This window comes from Eschrichtius robustus, chromosome 8 (genome assembly GCF_028021215.1).
Source record: "Eschrichtius robustus isolate mEscRob2 chromosome 8, mEscRob2.pri, whole genome shotgun sequence".
NCBI lineage: Eukaryota > Metazoa > Chordata > Mammalia > Artiodactyla > Eschrichtiidae > Eschrichtius > Eschrichtius robustus.
Window position 1 is genome coordinate 108506817 of NC_090831.1, and position 23359 is coordinate 108530175.

Below are 23359 nucleotides of genomic sequence, written 5' to 3' on the forward strand. Positions count from 1 at the left end.
AAAAAAAAAGTAAAAGAAAACAAGTGAAATTAATTGTAATAATATTTTGTTTCACTCAATATGTCCAAAATATTATCATTTCAACATGATTCATACAAAAATTATTAATAAAATATTTAGTCTTTTTTTCATACTAAGTCTTGAAATGTGGTGTGTATTTTATGCACAGCACATCTCAACTGGGACCAGCCACATTTCAAATGTCAACAGCTACTATTGGCTACTATACTGAACAGCTCAGATACAGACCAAAATTAAATAACCCCATTGTAGTGGGAAGCATCTTGTGTATTTATTAATTGTATTCACCTCAGCATTCCAAAAAAGGCCCTGGTACAGCCTCATCGTTTCCTAGTTTTGTCAAAACAGATTCAATGGATATAACAAGAGAACTAGTAGCTTTCATTCTGAAAAAGAGTTTATATCAAAATGACTGGCTCAACTCTTTAAACTTCACTCAGAAGTTTTAATTAGAAAGAATGAATGCCCTTCTTTCTCAGTCTCTTTAATTAAGAAACAAAGTCAAAATCCAGAGAAATTTTGTAATCTTATCTATATTAGAAGGAAAAAAAATCTTTATTTTCAAATAGAAAGAACTTTTAAAATTCTACTTCCAAGAAACAAACCAGTATTTATTTCAAGTTAGCCAAAATACATTCCGTATTAAAATACAATTTTTATATAGAGTTGCATTTTAAAAATTCATAACAGTTGTCTTACCAATATTTTTGCATTCATAATATAAAAGTGAAATAAAGCACTAAGGAGAGTGCTCTTAAATTTTTAATATATACATTTAGGTCCTCAATATGTTCCTTAAAAGCTAAACTATTACGCATGGAAAATGTTTTCATTAACTTTTTTTATCATCAGGGGATTAATTTCTTCCAGAATCCCATTATTTAAAAATATTCACTTATTGGAATTATAATAATTGACATCATTATTCAGCAACAAAATTTAAAGAACCCAATTAAAGTACCTGATAATTTAAAACTTTAAAGTTATAAAATTTTCCTTTTTTTTTTTAAGCAGTAAATCAAAACACACCGCAGCATCTACTTACTCAGATGTTAGAGGGTGTTTTCTATCATCTCCCATAAACTGGCAGGTTTGAGCTTAGATCATCAGCGAGGCAGAGAAACTCCAGATGATAAAATATCCCAACTCTTTTCACCTTGAAAAGCATAAATAAAATGCCAGTGTGAGAAAGAAAACTCGAGTTACAACCAAGATAGAACTCTCAGGAGTGGCTTGTCTAGATAGGGAGTAACTTCTGTTTCTTCTTTTCTTTTTTTTTTTTTAAGTGAGAGCTCACAACAAGTTAATTCATGGCCCTGGAGTTGTGGGTGACCTGATATAGCGATACTTGGTATTACAACTGCCCTTCTGTTTTAAGAAAGCTCTTTAGGAGGAAGTCTAAATTAGCTCAATAAAATATGCATCCTGTACTGTAACTTGACGGCTTTTTTACCAGTCTGACCAGTCTGACCCTTTAACTGGAGAGATCCTCTCTCTCTAATCACATAATTTACCAAAAAACTAAGATACTTTTGAAAGTGAAAAGGGGAACTTTTGAAATATTTATTTATTAATCAATAAACTGTTTTTATTATACAGGGTTTTTTTCTCAAAAAAAATAAAAATAATGTACATCCGCTACATTAAAGCAAAAAATTTAAGGTTTCTTTATATTATATGAACACTTAAAATATCGTAAGTAGATGAAGTATTCTTGGTGTATATTCAGTACTTTAACCCATTTTCTTAAAGAGTCTGTCTCTAATATTGTGTCACTGGTATTTTTTCTGGAAAAAAAAGTTCGGAAAAAAAGTTTATTATTTGAAATTTTTCACCAAGTTACTGCAATCTTTTTAAAGTTTCATTTTATGTTAAGCAATCTCAAATCACTGACATCTTCATCTGACTCTTCTGTGTTGATATTATTTTTAACAAGAAAATGCTCTCTTTGCAGGTGCTGAGAAACCTGGTAAGCTCAAAGCAAATTCTGCTAAGTAGAGGATATTCTCAATTCTATTTTTTTATAAGAAAACTGTAAATATCTCAGTCTCACTATTTTACAGATACTCTCTTTTTGCCTAAATTGGAGTTGTTTTTTCCCACTCTTGCCGCCTCCAATCGATTCACCGTGACACTGCAGCACAGGTAGTTTTTTCCACCAGTGCAAACTTATCATGTCACTTCCCACCTAAAAACTTTTCAACAGCTTCCCACTGCTATTAGGATATAATCTCAAATCTTAGAAGGCCTCCAAAGTCCTGCACAACCTGGTCCCTTCCTACCTCTCAGGCCATACTGATGACCTCTCAAATCCTCGAAAGCACCAAGTTCTCCCCTGCTCCAGGTCTTTGCATGCTCTGTTCCCTCTGCTTGGAATGTTTTTCTTTTCAGTCCATCTTTTCTTCTAGGACCATCTTTCCTATCTGAGAGGCCTTCTAATGCTACCCAATCTAAAGTACACCAAGGCATTCTCTCTCTCTCAAAAGTACTCCATACTTTTCCTATGAAGCATTCATTGAAATCTGTATTTATTTATTTGTGTGTTTTTAGGAAGCCTATCTCCACCAGACAGTAAAAACTCCACCAGAGAGTGTATAGATTGTTTGCTTGATTCACCCCTTAATCACTGTTTTTTACCCAGCCCCTGGCTTGATCCTTGGCACCTTGTGAACCTTCAGTAAATATTTGATAAATGAATAAATGAAAGACAGAGAAGAGAAGGTAAAGAGACAAAGGACAATCTAGTTATTTCCACCAACCTGTTACCTATGATCAAAACAACCCATTATCTTAAATCCAACTACATCATCAAGCTCTCCCCCTATACAGGATTATTCTCATCAGCATTTAACAGTCTGTACTTTCTCCCAACCTAAAAGAGACAGACAGACACACACACACACACCTTTCTCCTGACCCCACATTCCCATGAATAAATTCCCCATTTCTCTAATGCAGTTTCATAGGAATACTCAGAAGAGCTGACTATATCTGCTGTCTCCAATTCTTTCCTCCCATTCTTATTTGAACCCATTCCAACCAGGCTTTTATCCCCACTGCTTCCCTGAAACTGCTCTTGTTAAGCCACCAATGACTTCCACCTTGAACCACCCAGTAGCCAGGTACTGAGGCAGGCACTTTAATGAATTCTCTCATCCATTTAAACAGTTCATCACAGCCACCTTTGAGGCAGGTACCATTTGCTATCCCCAGAGAGAGGATCCTCTCTTTTTTTAAACACTTTGTTTGGTTTCCAGGACAGGACACCACACTGCTGCCTCTCCTCCTCCTTCACTGGCCATTCCTTCTTAGACTTCTCATTATCTCAGCCTCTTGATGTTAGAGTAACCCAGGGCTCTCAGTTCTCCGTCTTCTTTTCTATCTATACTCCCTCCCCTTGGTCGTCCCAATGGGTCTCATCATTTTAAATATCACCTACAAGAGCCTAAACCTCTTCCCTGAACTCAAGGCTCATATTTTCAGCTGCCTGCTTGACATCACTCCCAGATGTCTAATAGACATCTCACACTTAACATCACCTCATGACAAATTCCTGATGTTCCCCGCTAAGGCTGATGCTCCTACAGGATCCCCCATGTTAGTAAATGACAACTCAACCCTCCAAGTCATCCCTGACTTTTCTCTTTCCCTAACACCCTGTATCCAATCCATCAGCGAATCCCATTGGCTCTATCTTAAAAATATATCTAAATTCTGCCTACTTCTCCCTACTTCCACCACCACTACTGCCATCTAAGCCTCCACCATCCCTATCTAGATTATTGCAATAGTCTCCCAGTGGATTCTTTCCTTGCCTCACTGCATACTATTCTCAAAACAAAAGGCCAGAGTCATATAGATTAAAAAAAAAAAAAAATCAGATCATGCCACTTCTCAAAACCCACCAACTGTTTCCCTTCTCATCAGAATAAAAATCATTTTTCTTTTCTTCTCTTCCGCCTGTAGAATTTAAGCTTCTTAAGGGGAAAATTTTTTGTTTTGTTCAATACTGTATCCCTCCGGTGGCATGAAAATGCCTGGCACCTAACAGGTCTCCAATATATATTTACTGAATAAAAAATGGGTGAAAACAATATCATGGATAGGCAATCTAACTAAATCTCCAGACTCTACTGCTCTTAACAGCAAGCTCTTGGAGAGCATGGGCCATGCAGTTACAATTACATTTGGCACAGTAACTTGCACACAAAGTCTTAATATAATTTCATCACTGATATGTTGTATTTCCCACTGAAATTTTAGTTTCCTATATTATATGAATGTTACTAACTTTAAAAGTTAAGCAGAACATCTTAAAATATGACATTTGGGTCTCAACTATCAATACCAGCTCCCTCAACTTACATTGCAACTACCCAGCCGCTTCCTCCTCCGGGGAGGTATATGCTTACTTATTAATGCTCTGCATTGTATGAGCATTGTCTTGACAGTTGCCCTGGAGCTCTCACTGTTACGTTATTTGCTGCACCGTCTGTAGGGGGGACCTCATAGCCATGCGGGGGCTTAGATTGGATGGCAGGAAAAACAGTGACTGAGAGCCCAGCTCTGGCTGCTTTCTTTTTACAAAGTTCTTCTTTCAACTTCTGGAGTATATCTATTAATGCTTTAACTCTCTCAAAGTCATTTCTCAGCCGATAGCCAAATGTTTCCAAGGTCCTTTTCATGAGTAAGTCTGTCTTCCAAGAGTTCTATGACTCCTACAGGCCGTATCAGCCTGCACACACTTTCATTTCCAATCCCCAGACTCCAACCTCCTCTTGGCTCTTACTGGACTCTACGTAAGAATATTTTATCAATGCAGTATCTTTATGTGATAAACTATATTTCACAGATAAACCTGGAGCAAGTTGAATTCTGATACAATTATTCTACTCTCGAACACTGTTAAACCTTGTCTCATTCCACCAAGAAATTCAAAACCATTTGCATTATTTTTTAAATTATCATCATTCTATAATTTAATGAGAAACTATACACTTTCAACATATGTTATTAGTGCTTTTCTTAAGTATCAATATAAAACAACACTGCTAAAATCAGGATAGATCCCAACGTGCCTAAAAATATATATTTATATGATCCAGCATAAAAATTATGGAAGAACTTTAACGTATGGCCATCATCAATAACATGAGAGGATGATGAACTAACATTTATTAAGTACTTACTATGTACCAGGCATTTTATCCATATTATCATATGTAATCCTTATAATAAGCCTTGTATGATAGGTATGTATCACCAGACTTCAAACCCCCCCAAGACGCCTTCCTAAAGTCCAGTACCACATCTTCTTACGTGCCAGACACTTGTGACTCAATCTTAAGAAGCACTGGTCAGTTTTTACCAAAATGAGCAGCTAATAATCAACATCTATATTAAAACTATTATATCTGGTAAACATGTAAAGGTCACCTTATAACCTACAGGACAGGCTTAAGTGTTTTAAAATTTTTTCAGTTAATTCACCCTAGCAGATCCAAGGCATACAAGCATTCTTTAAAGAAACTGCACTATGATGACGATACTGAAGTTTTTCATGGAAAAGATGAATAGTTTATTATATCTGGCCCTTACATATTTCAGGCAAAAGGTGTTTCTTCCATGTCACATAAGTTGCGAAGTCACAAATTACTCTGTTATGAAAACTTATATTAATGAGCAGATGCTCCTTGAGGAAAAAAAAAAAAAAAAGATTCCCTTGTTGACCTTCACTCTGAAGTGAACTAGACCTCTGAATGGTCAAAAATACAAGAGCAGCTCTTGGAATTCCATAAGAAATGTTGCTTGCGTCCTTCAAAGCTTAAAAGCGTCACATTAATCTACAGAATAAAACATCTCCACTGAAAGAAAGCATTTGTCAGAGAACTTGAGGACGAACAGAAGAATAAAATCAGCACTGATACAAAAACCACGCTGACAACACCAACTATTTAGAGAAACAGACAACGGAAAGGTGCTATTGACGATCGAGATTTCTTAAGCCCCTTCCTTAGCGGCGTTTCCCCACAGCAGAGGTGCTGGATTCCACGCTCCCACAGCCACCGCCCCCAACCCTGCGGCGCACGCACCTCCCAGCCCTGGTTCCCGAAGCCTCCTCAGACTCTGGAGAGCCCAGTCCACGTGAGCTGCACCCCTGGGTCTTTTACATAACTGTGGTTGAAGATATTTTTCACAAGGTTCTTTAAACAATGATTCACGTGATAAATTTCTGCTCGAGTTTAGTTCCAGGAAATGTTTGGTTTCTGCAGATGTTTGTATGCTTCCGGTTGTCAGTACATGAAAACGATAGAATTCTGTGTTTCTTTTTCTTACTTGAGCAACTAGAAAATGTGAAATCAAATATATTGTCCAAATCTCTCAACACTGACGGATGGAAATACTTAATCCTTCAACTTCTTTCAGGTGAGATTGGTTTTATTTTTATATCAAGTTACTTTACTTTTGGCCTGAAATTTGTAAGTTGCTTTAAGTGTTTGCAGAAGCAAGGGAAGTTGCAAAATGTTTAAAACAGGAAAGACATATCTAATGTTGACCTGCTTATAAGTTCCAGAATACACTTTTAAAAAAAGAGAAAAGTACACTGAGAAGCCACAAACGCCCAGAATTAAATTCTCTGTTATCTAAAAGATACAGAAGACTCCACAAAGAAACAAAACAGTCCTCTAGTCTCTGTTTAAGCCCGGTTAACCAGTTTGAATACTCAAATAGGTTCTTGGTTGAACCTCCCTAGCAATACTAAAAAAGTCTGAAATTTTTATGAAGTATTTTAGTAAGACAGTTCTTCAAACATTATTTTGAAAAATAAAAACGTTTTAGAAAAGTGAATTAAACTGGGTTTATGACAAGTGTACATGCTAAGTCACTTCATCTGTAAAGCAGTCCAGATTACATGTGCACATACTGTAATCACAATCAGCCAAGAACTATTTATAGCTCCTTCACGTCTTTTCAGTACTGAGGTTCAGTAATAAGTGGCTCCTAATAAGTCAGTAAAGTAATAAGTGACAAAAGTATCCATCGAAATCTTGAAGGTACTTATTTATTACTATTTTTATACTCTACCTCTTTTCTCAAAGCATTTGTTACAACCTATAAAGATGCGGACATTACAATAAAATTATATTTTACAAATATAAAAATTCAAATAAGAGAAAAAAGCGTGCAGTTATGTAGGCCATAAATTTGGGCTTTCACTTTTTGCTTTATCAACCAGATAGTGTAAGCCAATCAATTACAAAATCCACACTAGCCATGATGCAATGGTAAGTCTCAGGAGAAACAGAATTTGTCCTGTTATGCAATCTGAGAAAGATGTCTCTAGCAGATCATTATACAGCAATACACTGGGGTCTTCAATACTGTCCCTGATAAGATATCTTGACTGGTTCATCCGGCAGTTTCTTAAAGCAAATAACATATACAGTAAAAATATAAAGCTCTCAGGTAATCTGGATGAGTAAAAAATAATAGCTAGAAAGTCTGTCTTAACAGAACGTGAGTCACTGGCCACATGTGGCTCCTGAGCGCTTGAAATGAGGCTTGTACAACCAAGGAACTGAATTCTTAATTATATTTACTTTTAATTTTAAAAAATTTTATTTAATTTTAAAAGCTATATTAGAAGGGCAAATACCTACCCATTGGACCATACAGGTCTAAAACATAAGTTAATCAAACTTTTTTTAGTAGCAGAACCATTTCTGAGTTGGCAAACATAAACCAAACCTAATACGTAAAAAATTAAAATGGTATATTCCATATATTTATTATTGTAAGTTCAAATTTATAATATTAATTTGTAGTCAATGTGAATATGAGTTTTCCAATGGGTGGAAACTAGAAATTGAAGGTTATAAGTGAGAGTAATAAACTCAGATCAGCCCCAGTAAACACTTACTTCTGTATTTTGCTTGGATGCACTGTGCACTGCCCATGTGGGACTTCTCTCTACACATTCTGAGCTAACCACTTACCAAAGGCCACACGTAGCAGCCATCTACTCAGAAAGCATAAGAAGAAAACACAGCATGCCAGCAAGGCAGTTTCAGGTATTCCTCCTCATGGGAAGAGTCCACCTAAGAGTCCACATGGCCAACCAGGAGCTATTCTCTTGGGCATTCAGATGACAGCTCAGGTGCAAGGAAATGAGAATCACAGGGTAAGTGCAGAGTCACACTGGCTTAGAAGCCTTATGTCCCAAATAGAAACCAATACCTCAAATAACGATCCCAGCCACAGCTTCCAGGGTCCCCATGAAGTTCATACCCATCTCTGAAAAGTGCCCCAGGGAAGCTCAAAGCTACTGCTTCTAATCAAGAATTTAGAGTTCATGTATAGTTCCTCCCAGTCCAAATACATTTACCAAATAAAGATCATTTTTACCATAAGCAGTGTTGCCTAGTAACATGGTTGACTTTCCCCTTTATCGGGATTCAGAGAAACTAAGTAGAAAGTTCATTCAAGGTCAGGTTTGTCCTTAGAGAATGAGAATGGTTTGGTTAATTCTTTACCCACCTTCCTGATTAAAAAAATAATAATCCTAGCATATCAAGAATAGAAAGAACTTCCTTAGTTTCACCAAAAACCTATAACAAAACCATACTTAATGATTAAATAAAGTATTCCCTTTAAAAGCCAGGAAATTAGACCAAGAAGACTACAACTATTGCTTCTATTCAATAGCATAGAGGTCATCAATGTAATAAAAGAAATAAAAAATGAGATATAAAATTTTAAATGAAGTGACAAAATTTCTCCAAGTGATAATTATTTATAAAGAGAATTATGAAGGCAAGCTATTAAAAGTAATATAAAAACAAGTTCATCAATGTTGCTGGATATAAGGTCAATATACAGAAATGAATGTAATTCCTAGAAGTCAAAAAACACCACTTTGTAATTTAATTAGGAAAAGCTACCATTTAAAATGGCAGGACTTTCCTAGTGGCGCAGTGATTAAGAATCCATCTGCTAATACAGGGGACACGGGTTCAAGCCCTGGTTCGGGAAGATCCCACATGCCGTGGAGCAACTAAGCCCATGCACCACAACTACTGACCCTGCGCTCTAAAGCCCGTGAGCCACAACTACTGAGCCCACGTGCCACAACTACTGAAGCCTGCGCGCCTAAAGCCCATGCTCCACAACAAGAGAAGCCACCGCAATTAGAAGCCCGTGCACAGCAACGAAGAGGAGCCCCTGCTGAGAGCAACTAGAGAAAGCCCACACGCAGCAACAAAGACCCAACTCAGCCATAAATAAATAAATAAATAAAATATACGTATTAAATAAATAAATAAATGGCAACTTAAAAAAAAACTCTAAGTTCATGGATAGAGCAAACAGACCTGGTGGCTGCATGTGGTACAGGGGCGGGGGGGAGCGGGGTGCAAAACGGGTGAAGGCAATCAAAAAGTACAAATTTCCAGGTATAAAATGAATGTCATGGGGATGTAATGTACAGCATGGTGACCACAGTTAATAATACTGTGTTGCATATTTGAAAGTAAGAGAATGGATCTTGAAAGATGTCATCACGAAAAAGAATTGTGTAATTATGTATGGCGACAGATGTCAACTGAACTTATTGTGGTAGTCATTTTCCAATACATAAAAAATGAAAATCATTACGTTGTACACCTGAAACAAATATAATGTTATGTCAACTATGCTTCAATAAAAAAGAGAGAAAGAAAAAAGAAAGAGAAAAAAGAAAAAAGAAAAGGAGAGAGAAACAAGGCAATTAAAAGGCTATAAGCTTTCTAATAATAAATTTCTATTAATAAATCTAACAAGAAAGTTTCAAGCACTTTACAGAGAAAATTACAAAGTTGAGTAAATGAAAAAAACAAACCATGTTTGTGGATGGAAGACCTGATAAATATCCTTAAATGGAGTGGGATTTCAATCTGATTCTAATAAAACTCTCTACAGGGTCCTTCTTAAGAAAAAGAGAGCCAAGAATAGCCTTGACAAACTTGAAGAAGAACACAGGCAACATGCCCTCCAAAATGTTAAGACATATTAAACCACGGTAACACAGTACAAACAAATGAAAGCAACAGAACACCCAGAAAAAGACATATATGTTTGGAAATTTGATATGTAATAGAGGTAGTACTGTAAATCAGTGGGGAAAGGATGAACTATTGAACAGTGGTGCTAGGACATAGGTCATCTGTAAGGAAGTACAATTAAATCCATGTTTCACACCATTGAGAAACATTATCGGGCTAATTAAAGACATAAATGTGAAAAAATTTTTGAAAACTTTTAGAAAAAAATCCTTGCTATAATGAGGGCTTTAAAAAATAAGATACAAAAAGTAGAAATTGTACAAGACTGATAAATATCACTATGTTAAAATTTTTTAAAATTCTAAACAATAAAAGATTCTTTAAACAAAATGAAAAATCAAGCCATGGACTGAGAAAAGATAGTTTAATAACCAACAAAGTGTTAATTTACAGAATACAAGAAAAACTCCTAAAAATCAAGAAGTAAACATAAACAACTGAATTAATAAAATAGAGAAAAATTGTGGGCAGCCAACTAATGGAAAGGAAATCTGAGTGGAAAATAAACACAAGATGTCCACACTCAGTACAGTGCAATTTAACACTACAATGAGATATGATATCATACCAGACTAGCAAAATATCATATAGTAATAAAAAAATTTTAACATATTCAGCCACTTTGGAGAGCAATTTGGCAATATTTAATAAAGGTAAAGAAGCTCATATCTATGACCAAGCAATTCCACTCCTGAATATGTGCACTAGAGAAAAAACTGGCACATGCCCATGAGGAGGCATATGTAAGAGTATTTGTTAGCACTGTTTGTTAACAGCAAAAAACTGGAAACAACTCAAACATGAATTAACAGGAGGATGGATAAACATATGGTAATATAGGCTTATAATGAAATACTACATATATTTAAAAGAATCAAGGACAGCTACAAATACCAAAGATAAATAAATGCTACCAAAAAAACCAATGTTAGCTTCTGCACAGCCGAAGAAATAATCAACAGACTGAAAAGGCAACCCACAGAATAAGTGAAAATATTTGCATATATATATCTGATAAGGCGTTAAAATCCCAACTATATAAGTATCTTCTACAACTCAATAGCAAAAAAAATCATGTAACCCCCTATGTAAATAGACTTTTCCTTAAGAAGACATACAAATGGACAACAGGTATATGAAAAGATGTTCAACACTACTAATCATGAAGGAAATGTAAATCAAAATCACAATGAAATATCACCTCGCACCCATTAAGATGGCCATTATTTTTAAAAAAACAGAAATTAACAAGTGCTGACAAGTATGCATATAAACTGGAATCCTTGTGTGCATGGTGGGAATGTAAAATGGTACAGTTGCTGTGGAAAACAGTAATTGTTGCTCCTTAAAAAAATTAAAAATAGAACTACCATATGATCCAGCAATCCCACCTGTGGATCTTTATTCAAAAGAATTGAAATTGGGATCTCATAGAGATATCTGCACTCCCATGTTCACTGCCACATTATTCACAACAGCTAAGAGGTGGAAACAACCTAAATGTCCATCAACAGGTGAATGGATAAAGAAAATGGGGTGTAAACATACAACGGAATATTATTCAGCCATAAAAAGAAGGAAGTCTTCTTATATGTGACATGCATGAACCGTGAGGACATTATGCTAAGTGAAATAAGCCAGATACAGAAGGACAAATAGTGCATGATTCCACTTATTATATATAATAAGGTAGCTAAAGCAGTACAACTCATAGAAGTAGAAAGTAGAACAGTGGTTGCCAGGGACTGGAGGGGAGGGGGAGATAGGAGTTGCTGTTCAGTGGGTATAGAGTTTCAGTCATGCAAGATGAAGACGTTCCAGAGCTCTGCTGGACAACACTGTGCTGAGTTAACAATAATGTACCATACACTTAAAAATCTGTTAAGAAAGAACATCTCATGTTATGTGTTTTTTACCACAATAAAGAAAAAATGTTTGAAATCATATAAAATAATATTGTATGTATGTATGTATACAGTTGTATACAAAGGCAGTAAGAGTATAAAATACGTGTGGAAATGTTAAACACTAAATTCAAGATAGTGGTTTCTACTAAGGAGGAAGAGAGGAGAATAGGGTCAAAAATGCTAAACTGGAAGTTTCTATTTTGTCTGTAATATTTTATTACTTAAAACTAAAGCAAATATTATAACTGATAATATTTGATAATTTATTTTTATTTTCTATTTATTTTTCTGTATGTTTGAAATACGTTATTACAGAAACAAATTTTTTAGAACCTAATAAATACGAAGAACACTTTCTTCCTTTTTAAGGAATGGGTATAGTTTGTCTTCTTTGATAACAAAAGGTTCCATGGGGAAGGATGGGCCTGAAATTATAGCAAAATTGAGTTTGTGTGTGTGTTCACTCTTCTCAGAAGAGAAGCCACAGATTTCATCAAAGGGGTCTGTGACTTAAAATGTTAAGAACCACGAACATAATTGATGATACCTGCCATTTTCCAGCAGGAGACAATAAAAAAACAGTACCATTGGGTACCATCTGAACCATCTGAAGAAAATGAAAATACCAACTCAGAAAGATAGATGTACTCCTGGGTTCACTGCAGCATTATTTACAGCAGCCAAGATATGGAAACAACCTAAGTGTCCACTGACAAATAAATGGATAAAGAAAATAAATAAATAGTATATACGCACAATGTAATATTATTCAGCCATGAAAAAGAGTGAAATTTTATGACAACATGGATGGACCTCGAGGGCATTATGCCAAGTGAAATAAGTCAGACAGAGAAAGACAAATACTGCATGACCTCACATATATGTGCAATCTAAAAAAAACAAATACTGCATGACCTCACATATATGTGTAATCTAAAAAATCAAAAAACAAGCTCACAGATACGGAGAACAGATTGGTGGCTGCCAGAGGTGAGGGGCAGCGGGTGGGCAAAATGGGTAAAGGGGGCCAAAAGGTACAAACTTCCAGTTATAAAATAAATAAGCACTGAAGATGTATCGATAACGTACATGACATGACAACCACAGTTAATAATATCGTAGTGCATATTTGAAAGTTGCTACGAAAGTAAATCTTCAAAGTTCTCATCACAAGAAAAAAAAATCTGTATGGTGACAGATGCTAACTAGACTTACTGTTGTGATCACTTCCCAATACATGCAAATATCAAATCATGTTGTACACCTGAAATTAATATAATGTCTGTCAATTATACCTCAAAAAAAAAAAAAAAAACCAGAACCAAATCTGAATTTAAATCAATCAGCCTGTTTCTCATCTTTTTCTTAGTTCCGATTTTCTGTTATATGCTTTTTCATTTTATGTATTTTTGCTGTAGAGTTGCCTCAGACTCTCTCTGAAGAAAGGCAAGCTATCAATAAAAAAAGAAACACCCTTTAAGAAATCCCACCAAATCCACGTAAAAAACATGAAATAGAAGAATCATTTGGAATAAATGTAAACACTGACACAGCAGCCTTGGGATCAGGTGTCAAGACAAATGGTTCCATTACTAACTTTAATAGGAAAGCCTACACAGAAGGGATTCAAACACAGGGCAGGCTATGTCCGGGTTCTCACCTCCTTTTTGGCCACAAAAAAACCAAATGCCTAAGGCATATGACAGTTAACAGGAGCAGGTCAGAATCTGGGGGTAGGAAGTACATTGTTGAGAAAAAATTCCCCCACATGATTCTGCTACACTTTCCCCACATCCCACCACTAAAGCCCCCAATCCCTGCCCCAGTTGAGATCACTGGGTTGAATTTATTCTTTTAAATTGTTCAACACTTAAATAGTTTATTGAGCACCTACTCTATCACTGTCATGAAGCGAGTATTTTTGTACTTCTGCACAGTTAGAGATTTCTGCGAAATTTTACTGGGACCTGGGTTAAAGGACAAGCCTTGAAACTTAAAAAATGACAAAACAGATAGTAAAAGATTGATCTCCCCTGAGGTATGTGTTCACATTTCAGAAGGATGATGAAACCAGGGTCATGGAGACATTCCAGAGTTACAAACTCAGAGCCTCTTGTCTTAGGTTACTGACGTAAGTAATAATCTATCCCTGCCTCAGAAACCCTGTGTCTACTTTCAGGGTAATATGAACAAATATAGATATTAAAAACTTATCAGTCACCAGGCACCAGGCTAGTTCCTAAGAACACAACTGTGAGTAAGAGAAAGTTCCTGCTCTCCCAGAGCTTGTGGTCAGTTGTGGTCCAACAATGATACAGCACAGTACAGCAAGTCCACGACAGGAGATGTACATGGAGCTGTGAGAGACTGGAGAATCTAAACTGAGGCTGAAGTGGGAGGAGTTAGCCAAATGCCTCTGTCTGCAAATCAGAGAAAATCCCCAAACAGAGATTCTGTTAGAAAAGAAGAGTGGTGAAAGGTCGCAGGGAAAGCGGCCAGTAGGATGTGCTACAGTCATTAAGGTAATATTTCCCTTTTTAGAATATTATATTTAGCACTAACAGGAAATGCAAAGAAATAAAAGACCACCTTATTTTTTTTTTTTTTTACATTTTGCATAGTTTTAATATATATTCAAAAACCATGGAAACAAAATAGCTTTGTTCAGAGACTTACAACAATTCTTCACGTTATAGACAGCAACCCTCTCCCTGGTATCATTCTGAATTCCCAGCTGTCCCCTTCAGAATAATTCTCTCTCTAATTGTAAGCATCTTACTATGTCAGTTATGCATTGTAACACGTCATTTAAAATTAATTATTTATTTAAAGTTACTTCTCCTTAGGTTACAGTTAAGGCATTATATAGGTTATTTTTGGATACAGTTCTTTTATCAGATAAATATATTGCAAATATTTTCTCCTAGTTCATGGCTTATCTTTTAATTCTCTTAACAGCTTTTTGAAGAACAGATGATTTTAATCCTGACCAAAATATAAATTAGGCTTAATATTCAGTGTTTTTGGTCTTCTGTAAAAAGTGTGCCTATTCAAAGTCCACAAGGATGTTCTCCTGTTTCCTTCTAGAATTTTTATGATTTTGCCCTTATGTTTAGGTCTATGGTATATTTCAATTAAATTTTATGTCTGGCATGGGGGAGGAGGATTTTTGTTTGTTTGTTAGTTTTTGGTATAGGATGTCTACTTGTTCCAGAAGCATTTATTAAAAATATAAAGCTCTTTGCCATTGAATTACCTTAAAGTTTGTTAAAAAATCAATAGCTTACATATGTATAGCTCCGTTTCTGGACTCTTTCTTCTGTTATGTTTCTCCTTACATAAACACCATGCTCTATGTTTCTCCTTACATAAACACCATGTTGTTTACTGTGGCTTTATATTGTCTTGACATTAGGTGGGTGTAACTCATCTAACTTCATTTTTCTTTTTCAAGACTGTTTTAGCTCTTCTAGGATCAATACATTTTGACATAAATATAAGCATTTAAGCATGATCTTGTCAATTTCTAGAAAAGGCATGTTAGGATTTTGATTAGGATGGCCTTCAATGTATAGATCAAGTTGGGAAGAAATGGGCATCTTAACAATATTGAGTCTTCCAAACCATGAACATTTGTCTGGGTCTTTTGGGTTTGAAAAAGAGGTTTCTAGTCAGAGGACACACGTGACCAAAACTATTTCTGATGAAAACTCTAGTTTTCAACAAATAGAATGGACTAGAGGAAAATGAGACCAAGAGTGTGATCAATTAAGAAGCTACTGAAATCATCCAAGCCTAAGGTAGTCAGGGCCTGGATCCAGAGGTTCAAGAACTAAAAACCAGCAGTACAATTTTTAAAAGTGCATTCGTAAGAATACACACTTTGCTTATTTTATTTACAAACAACGTCACAAGCATATAAAGAAGCAGCTTTGCATATTTTCGACTCATTTATCACTGCATTATGAAAACTAGGATGACTATCTAGTTTAACTGTTCCTAAATTTTAAGTTTTTACAGCACATCAACTGGGCTTTTTACCCTAGGTTTCTTTTTCAACTCCAACAGGAAAGATGCATGAACCTGAGTCCTTCAGAATCACGGTCTCTGTGGCCTCCTAGTGCTGGCCGTCGATAATGACAGCTTCTGTAGCAAATTCTCTATGAAAACAGGACAGACTCATTCTGTCCTCTGGTTTTTCTTCTACACATAGATAAAGTAATTATGACATCCCCCCAAATAACATCTCAGACACTATTCACAAGCATACCAGGTCTATGACGGAGGTAAACAAAACATCTACAAGCTTAGAGTCACTGGATCATTCATGCTTATGTCTCCAACATTATTTCTTAAAACAATCTGAGAAGCTACTGCCAAGGGTTTTTTCTGTTTTATTTTTGTTTCAAACAAAATTTTAATTAATGTCTGCTCATATCTTCTATGCCATTTATTCTTTATTTCACCCTGGCAACTTTATTTATCCACTCTCCTATGACTATTCACTATAAAAGATAACCAGTGCTTCCACCTGTCAAAAGACTCAAGTAAATTTCCGTAATCAAAGAATCTCTGATCTTCTGGATGGACTGAGGGTACTGCTAGCTTATTATGCATGCTTGACACAGCTTTTGCTGACTAGCAGTCTTGGTCACACACGAGTGGGGCTCCACTTCCAGCCAGACCTTGAGTCCCATGCCGCCCTGGAGCAGAGACGCTCCAGCTACCCGAGAAAAGACCACCAAGGTCAGACAGGAGGGCTGTGTGCTGGCTGGCAGTGCTGTCCACTAAGGATGTGATCAGCACAAAATATCCAGATGTCTGTTTCATGCAACCATAAAGTTTTAAAGATACAAGTAGCATAAGTCTTCATGTCGTCTGGACCTTTCACACCATAAATGACAAAATATTTTAGCTGAAGAGTTAAACAACTGGGTCAAGGTCACATACCCTAACTATATTTAGACATCTGGGGAAGAGTTTAGGGAGGAATAAGTGACAAATACATAAAATCTAAGTAAGCAAACGTCTTCTCTCCAAAAAAAGACAATTATTAACACCAGGGAAAACAAAAAGCTGTTGGAAAGAAAAATTAACCATGGATTATATGCCTCAGCTGTGAATAATGTTTTCATGGTCATAATAATGTAAACACTGATTATTATTCAAAATTTAATTATAATGAGAAGGTAGGAGGGTTCTGGACATAGAGTGAGGGTGCATAAGAAAGATAAATCCTCTTCCCCTATCATGAGAAGTCAAAGGTAATGCCTAAGACTGAAAAATTAAAAACTGGAAAAAGAGCAACATGCTATTTGGAGATTTGGAGGTAAACAACAAAACAATTAGGTCTCAGAGTTGAACTTCAGAGAGCAGGGACTGGGGTGGGGGTAAGAGTTGGGAGACTACTGAGTTTTGTAACAAGCCTTGTACAACCCCTGGACTCTTTGAATTCTGTGCATGTATAACTGAGATTAAAATTAAATCTAGAGACTAGAACCTAGGATTTCTCACTGTATAATATTTTTTTAAGTTACATATTTTTTTCACTCAGAGAAAACACTGATATTTTAACTAAACAATTTAATTTTATATTGTCTTGTTGTGGCTATTGTGTCTTCATTTTATAGAAGCAAAAAAAAAAAAATCAATATATCAAATATTCACCAGCTGAATTGGAGACATATGAACCTGTACTAGGTGCTGGGAAAACAAATACTATTAAGACCTTCCCTGCAAAGAGTCGCTCTGTTTTAGAGAAACAAACACACAAATAACCCAAAAGCAATGAGATAAGCACCCTAACACGTAACTGTTCTGCGAGCCTTGGTTTCTTCATTTGCAAAATGCCTCATCAGGTTTTCGTGAATATTTAATGATTCAGTACATATAAAGTTCTTGGGGAAAAAAAAAAAAGTTCTTGGAACACTGCCTGGCAGATCATAAGAAAAATAAGGTCCAAAAGACAAACCTTTGCCTGCCTGATTTTACAGCCCACGTTCATTCCACTACATCACGCTTCTAAAATAATCCTATTCTTCTCAAAAACAAAAAATTTTTTCTCCTCCAAATGGTATCCAGTAAATGGACAAATTGTGACTCATTACATATGCAGATGTAGATGTAGAATAAAATCTGAGGATAAAAAAACTTTCCTAGCTCTTTTTTTTCTGGTTATTTTTAATTATTTGCAAATATTTGGTTTATTTAGGAATAGTCCCCTAATATGTCTTAGGAGTTAGGCATGATTAACAATGAAGTTCTTGATTTATCAAGAAGCAAAATGTAGTAGCGATCTTCAACCAGAAAGTAAATTATTTGGCATGATTAAAAATGAAGTTCTTGGGACTTCCCTGGTGGTACAGTGGTTAAGAATGCGCCTGTCAATGCAGGGGACACGGGTTCAAGCCCTGGTCCAGGAAGATCCCACATGCCACAGAGCAACTAAGCCCGTGTGCCACAACTACTGAGCCTGAGCTCTAGAGCCCGCAAGCCACAACTACTGAGCCCACGTGCCTAGAGCCTGTGCTCTGCAACAAGAGAAGCCACAGCAATGAGAAGCCCGCGCACCACAATGAAGACCCAACGCAGCCAAAAAAAAAAAAAGTTCTTGATTTATCAAGAAGTAAAATGTAGTAGTGATCTTCAACCAGAAAGTAAATTATTTATCACTAGATGGCACTGTACTGGATAATTTTTTTTTTAATTTTGTTTTGTTTCTTTTAGCTCGAGGTTCAAATTACTTAACAAATTAAAAGAATTCTTTCAACAGAAGAAGGTAAGATTTTATTACTCTTGTTTTAAGTTATCTCATGGCTTTGAAAATAAAGATATAGTTTAATGGAAAAGGAAACAATGATATATTCAAGTTAAACTCTATTTTTAAACTATTCTGGTATCTTAAATAACTTCTGATATCTTCTAAGCAGAAATAATTCTGAATGTCTCTCTTGCTGACAGTACAACAAACAAGTACAGGAACGTGTGCTGGTTTGTACTGTATCGACTCGACGTAGGTGGAACTACATTTCCCAGAATCCCTGGCCACAAATGGCTCCACGCAGAGTTGGCCAAAAGAGGAATTCACTTCAGACAGAGGAGGAGGAACTGCGGCAGTCGCTGATTCTCTCTTCTTGGTTAGACGTGGTGACAGACACCGATGCCAGCTCGTCCTCACACCCCTCTGGTCCGTGTCCAGCTGTTTTTCCCAAACACTAAACTGACTGACCAACAAAGACCCCAGGCCCACACCAGATGCTTGGCAGGAGACAGAGAGGTGGCGTTCTGGAAACATTTAATTATTGACCAATAATGTTTTAGTAAGCTGTAATAATGCAGTAAACGAGTTAAGCTCCTCCTCACACAGCAGCTTCAATGTATTGATAATGTTCTACTAATTTATAGATTTATATAACCTTTTGCATGTATCAAATATTACGTAACTTTTTTTAAAGAATAAAGCACGTGACAGGGCAATCAGTGATATTAAATATTTACAGATATTTAAATAAGTTGAAACCACAATGTCTGAACAAAATAGTGAGCTAAGAAATCCATCTCCACCACTTCTTTATTATTTACCAAATTATTATTTAGGAGTTTCATTCACGGTGCATGAAAACTCTCCAACATCTATAGCCGCCTATCTTTAATAGGCAGCCAAACTCCTGAGTTTGAGAGCTAACCACCCAGATGGCTTCTTAGTCTGTTTTGTTTTCAGAACTGAAAAAGTAGATCTAGTGCTAGAACCCATGACAGGTGTATACCAACAGGCTCAATAGCTGTGTGTTAAAAAGAGTTGATGAGTTAAGTCATCTTCACATTGGTATCAGTCTGATTCAACTTCTGTAGCATCTGAGTTACCACAAGGTAATAAAACAAAACATCAAAGAAGATAAGAAATATAATTGCTAGTCCACTTTTGTGGATTAAAAAAAAAAATAAGATTCTGTGTTCTGTCCTGTTATTTCTTGTGCTTATCTCTGGCAATGTCATTCAAAGTCATACAGTCTGGATGATTGCTTCCATATAGATAACCCTCCAAGTCCTATCTCTAACATTGAACTTCCAGCAAAGTCATAATGCCCTAGACCCACAGGGCAGCATTCTGTTCAACTGTGTGTGTTACCAGTGTTTACAGAGGACTTCCTAAGTTCCTGAGTTTACAAACTATTATCTCCAGCACTCCTATGAAATAGGTACTACTATACAGATCCTGGTGTTGACATGTACTAGATGTGTAACCTTGGAAGGCTTAGAGAAATTGAGCAACTTTTTCCAAGGTTATGTATCTAGAACACGTCAAAACCAGGATCTGAACCCAGGTTGGGTCTGACTGCAGAACCCAAGTTCCCAACCCTCAGTCCATCCTCCCCTCCCGCTAGATCAACTTGAGAATAATGTCTGCCTCTGATTTCATCGTAGTATCCACCCCAAAGCAGGCAACGCACTTGTATTTAGTATGCGTCAAGAGTTATCTGTTGGGGCTTCCCTGGTGGCTCAATGGTTAAGAATCCGCCTGCCAATGCAAGGGACATGGGTTCCAGCCCTGGTCCAGGAAGATCCCACATGCCACGAAGCAACTAAGCCCGTGAGCCACAACTACTGAGCCTGTGCTCTAGGGCCTGTGTGTCACAACTCCTGAGCCCATGTGCCATAGCTACTGAAGCCCATGTGCTTAGAGCCCGTGCTCCACAACAAGAGAAGCCACCGCAGTGAGAAGCCCGTGCACCGCAATGAAGAGTAGCTCCCGCTCGCCACAACTAGAGAAAGCCCGCGCGCAGCAACGAAGACCCAACGCAGCCCAAATAAATAAATAAATAAATAAAATTTATTAAAAAAAAAAGTTATCTGTTGACTAAACATATCCTGATTGAGGAAGTTAGCTAAGGTGTTGCCTGATATCAAAGAATAATTCCTGCTCCAAATTAGAGAATGCTCTAAGTTTCATAAAACATAACAACAGTGCAGACAATGAAGACAAAAACCAGAGGATAATAAGCTAAAGTCATGTAACCTCTATACCTCAAATTTATCCCAGTGTTTAGGATTCCACCTACACTAAGGACAATCACATTATATTATCATATCTCCAGGTTCTACATTCTATGTATCCCACTGGGGTTCCTTCCCAAATGAATGAATAAACTCCAGATCTCTACCCTTCCTGGACCTACGGCAGTTTAAGTGGGCCAAATCCAGCCATGTTCTGAGAGATTATAATTAGAGACTAATTTTTAAGGATCAAATGCTATACAAAAAAAGGGTACTTTTCTGCCCCCCTGAGATTTCACACTTGGGTTTTGTCACCTTACCTGAATTAAATGTATGTATCGGAGTTTTGTCCTGTGAAAACATCATATCCTGCTCTCTCTTGTCTGTTAACAGGAATCCCCTACTTGGTACTCCGTAGTGAATAACAGACTTGAGAGTCTGTTCAAATACATCAAAAATATTTACTACGTGTGTATCTCGGGAATACAAATGCTATCCATTTGGATTAAGTTTTAAGCACAATAGTCTCACAGTACGCAATTTCATGGTAGGTTTAGAACTTTAAAAAGACTCTCCTAGGCCTTCCACGATACTTCCTTTCCCTCTGGGCAGCAATTCCCTGGAGTCAGTACTCTCTGTTAGGCCACTCTACCTCCACTCCCAGACGCAGGCTGAGCTCTCCTCTCAAGTCCCGAGGTAAAGAGAACGAGTCCTTTTTCCTCTGGGCCCCAGATCTAGTCCTCTCAGGTCAAAAGCTTTCTCCTCAGCCACTGGACCCACCACCTAACCACTCGGGCGTCCCCCTTCCAAAGAATTCCTTCTCCTTGAGCATATTCTCAGCCCCACTCCTGTTCTCTTTAGCCTGGGTCCTTGCTAGAAGTCGGTTTTTTCTACAACTCTCTCCTCGCAGCATCACCCACTCACCTGACTCAGTAAGGGTCACACAAATTGCATACTTTAAAGATTCTGCTATATCTTGAGCATTGTTCTTTCTTTTACATCTGAACAAAACAGTAAGGCATGAACATTTGATTACAGTTTAAGTCCCTGACTCTAGGTAGGGAAGTGCCCGCTTTATCCGTGACTTTTACGATGAGAATTTTTTTGCTACAGATATTAATTAGTTACTTTTAAATGTATGCAGTCAGAACAAGAGAAGAGCCTTGAAATAAAGCAGAAGAGATCAGGTACTTCTTAATCACCTGGATACTAAAACACTTAAATGTACCACTGATGGGGGTTGTAAAATTTCTAATTCTGTCAATCTTCAAGAAAAAAATAAAAATTAAATGGAGAGAAAACAATTATCTATCCTTGATGATTTGGTATCATTTGCCTGAAGGAAGAATTTAGAGTGTTTCATAGTCCCTCTGACTTATTCTTGTTTTCATCATTACTTTAGAAGGTAATTTGATCCACTCTAATGGTCCCAGAGAACCACTTATCCTTTTCCAAGCATCCACTATAAGACTGAACCTGTCTTTGGTACTCCTCTTTCTTTAAACTCACTCCAAAAATGGGCTTCAGAGAATGACTTTTCTAAAGTCAACACAAACTTCAGACTTCGGGTCTCTATAACAATTGGTCACAGAATGCAGATGAAACTCAAAAACTCAGTGGTGCTCTCAAAGTTTTCAAAGCAAAACAATGAACAAAGATGCAGAAATAAGCACAGCCTTCAAATGACACCGAAGCCCACTGACTTACTTCCATGAAACTCCCGAGTTCTAGAAATTACCATTCTGTAAATGACTTTTTTTACTTTGTCAGGATCAAACAACCTTGGTATGTCACCGTCAGTGCTTAGATCTTAAAAAAAAATGTTTTTCACTGGCACAGGATAGGAGATTCAAGAATTCAGAAAAACATTCATAGGTTAAAAGAAAGTATCTTCAGCAAGGCGTGTATCACATTGTGGCTTTCAGCATCAAATACTGTAGTCAGATTTCTTCAATAATGTTTTGTGAGATCCTTAAAAACGAATGGTTATACATTTTTCATTTTTAAATATAAATTTTCTCATTTCCTACTTGTGATTAGGATTGAAATATAAATTCAGTCAAAAAAAGTATTTTCCTTCAAAAATCTAAGCTATAAATCTATCAACTTAGTTCTGTAAACTACCTCAGATAAATTATAAGTTGGACAAATGCACCAGATAACATCAATAAATAACTATGTTATTTATATTAATTATACCAGTAAGTCTCCACTTTTGGCAAATGTTTGATTCTGTTCTTAAAAGCTTAAATACAAAACAGCAATAGTTTAATGTTATGAGGAGCCAAGGACATTTGCTGAACACCAGGAAAACTTTAAAAAGCACATCTTCATTAA

At 36.6% G+C, this 23359-nt stretch overlaps 1 long non-coding RNA gene across 1 annotated transcript in view; it reads right to left on the reverse strand.

Annotated features, from left to right (window-relative positions):
• LOC137768561 (uncharacterized) overlaps nt 1–23359 on the reverse strand; it is a 164898-nt gene that overhangs the window by 115628 nt on the left and 25911 nt on the right. The window contains exon 2 of the long non-coding RNA XR_011074758.1: nt 1067–1177. This is a non-coding gene — a long non-coding RNA (uncharacterized lncRNA). The remainder of the gene's footprint in view (nt 1–1066; nt 1178–23359) is intronic.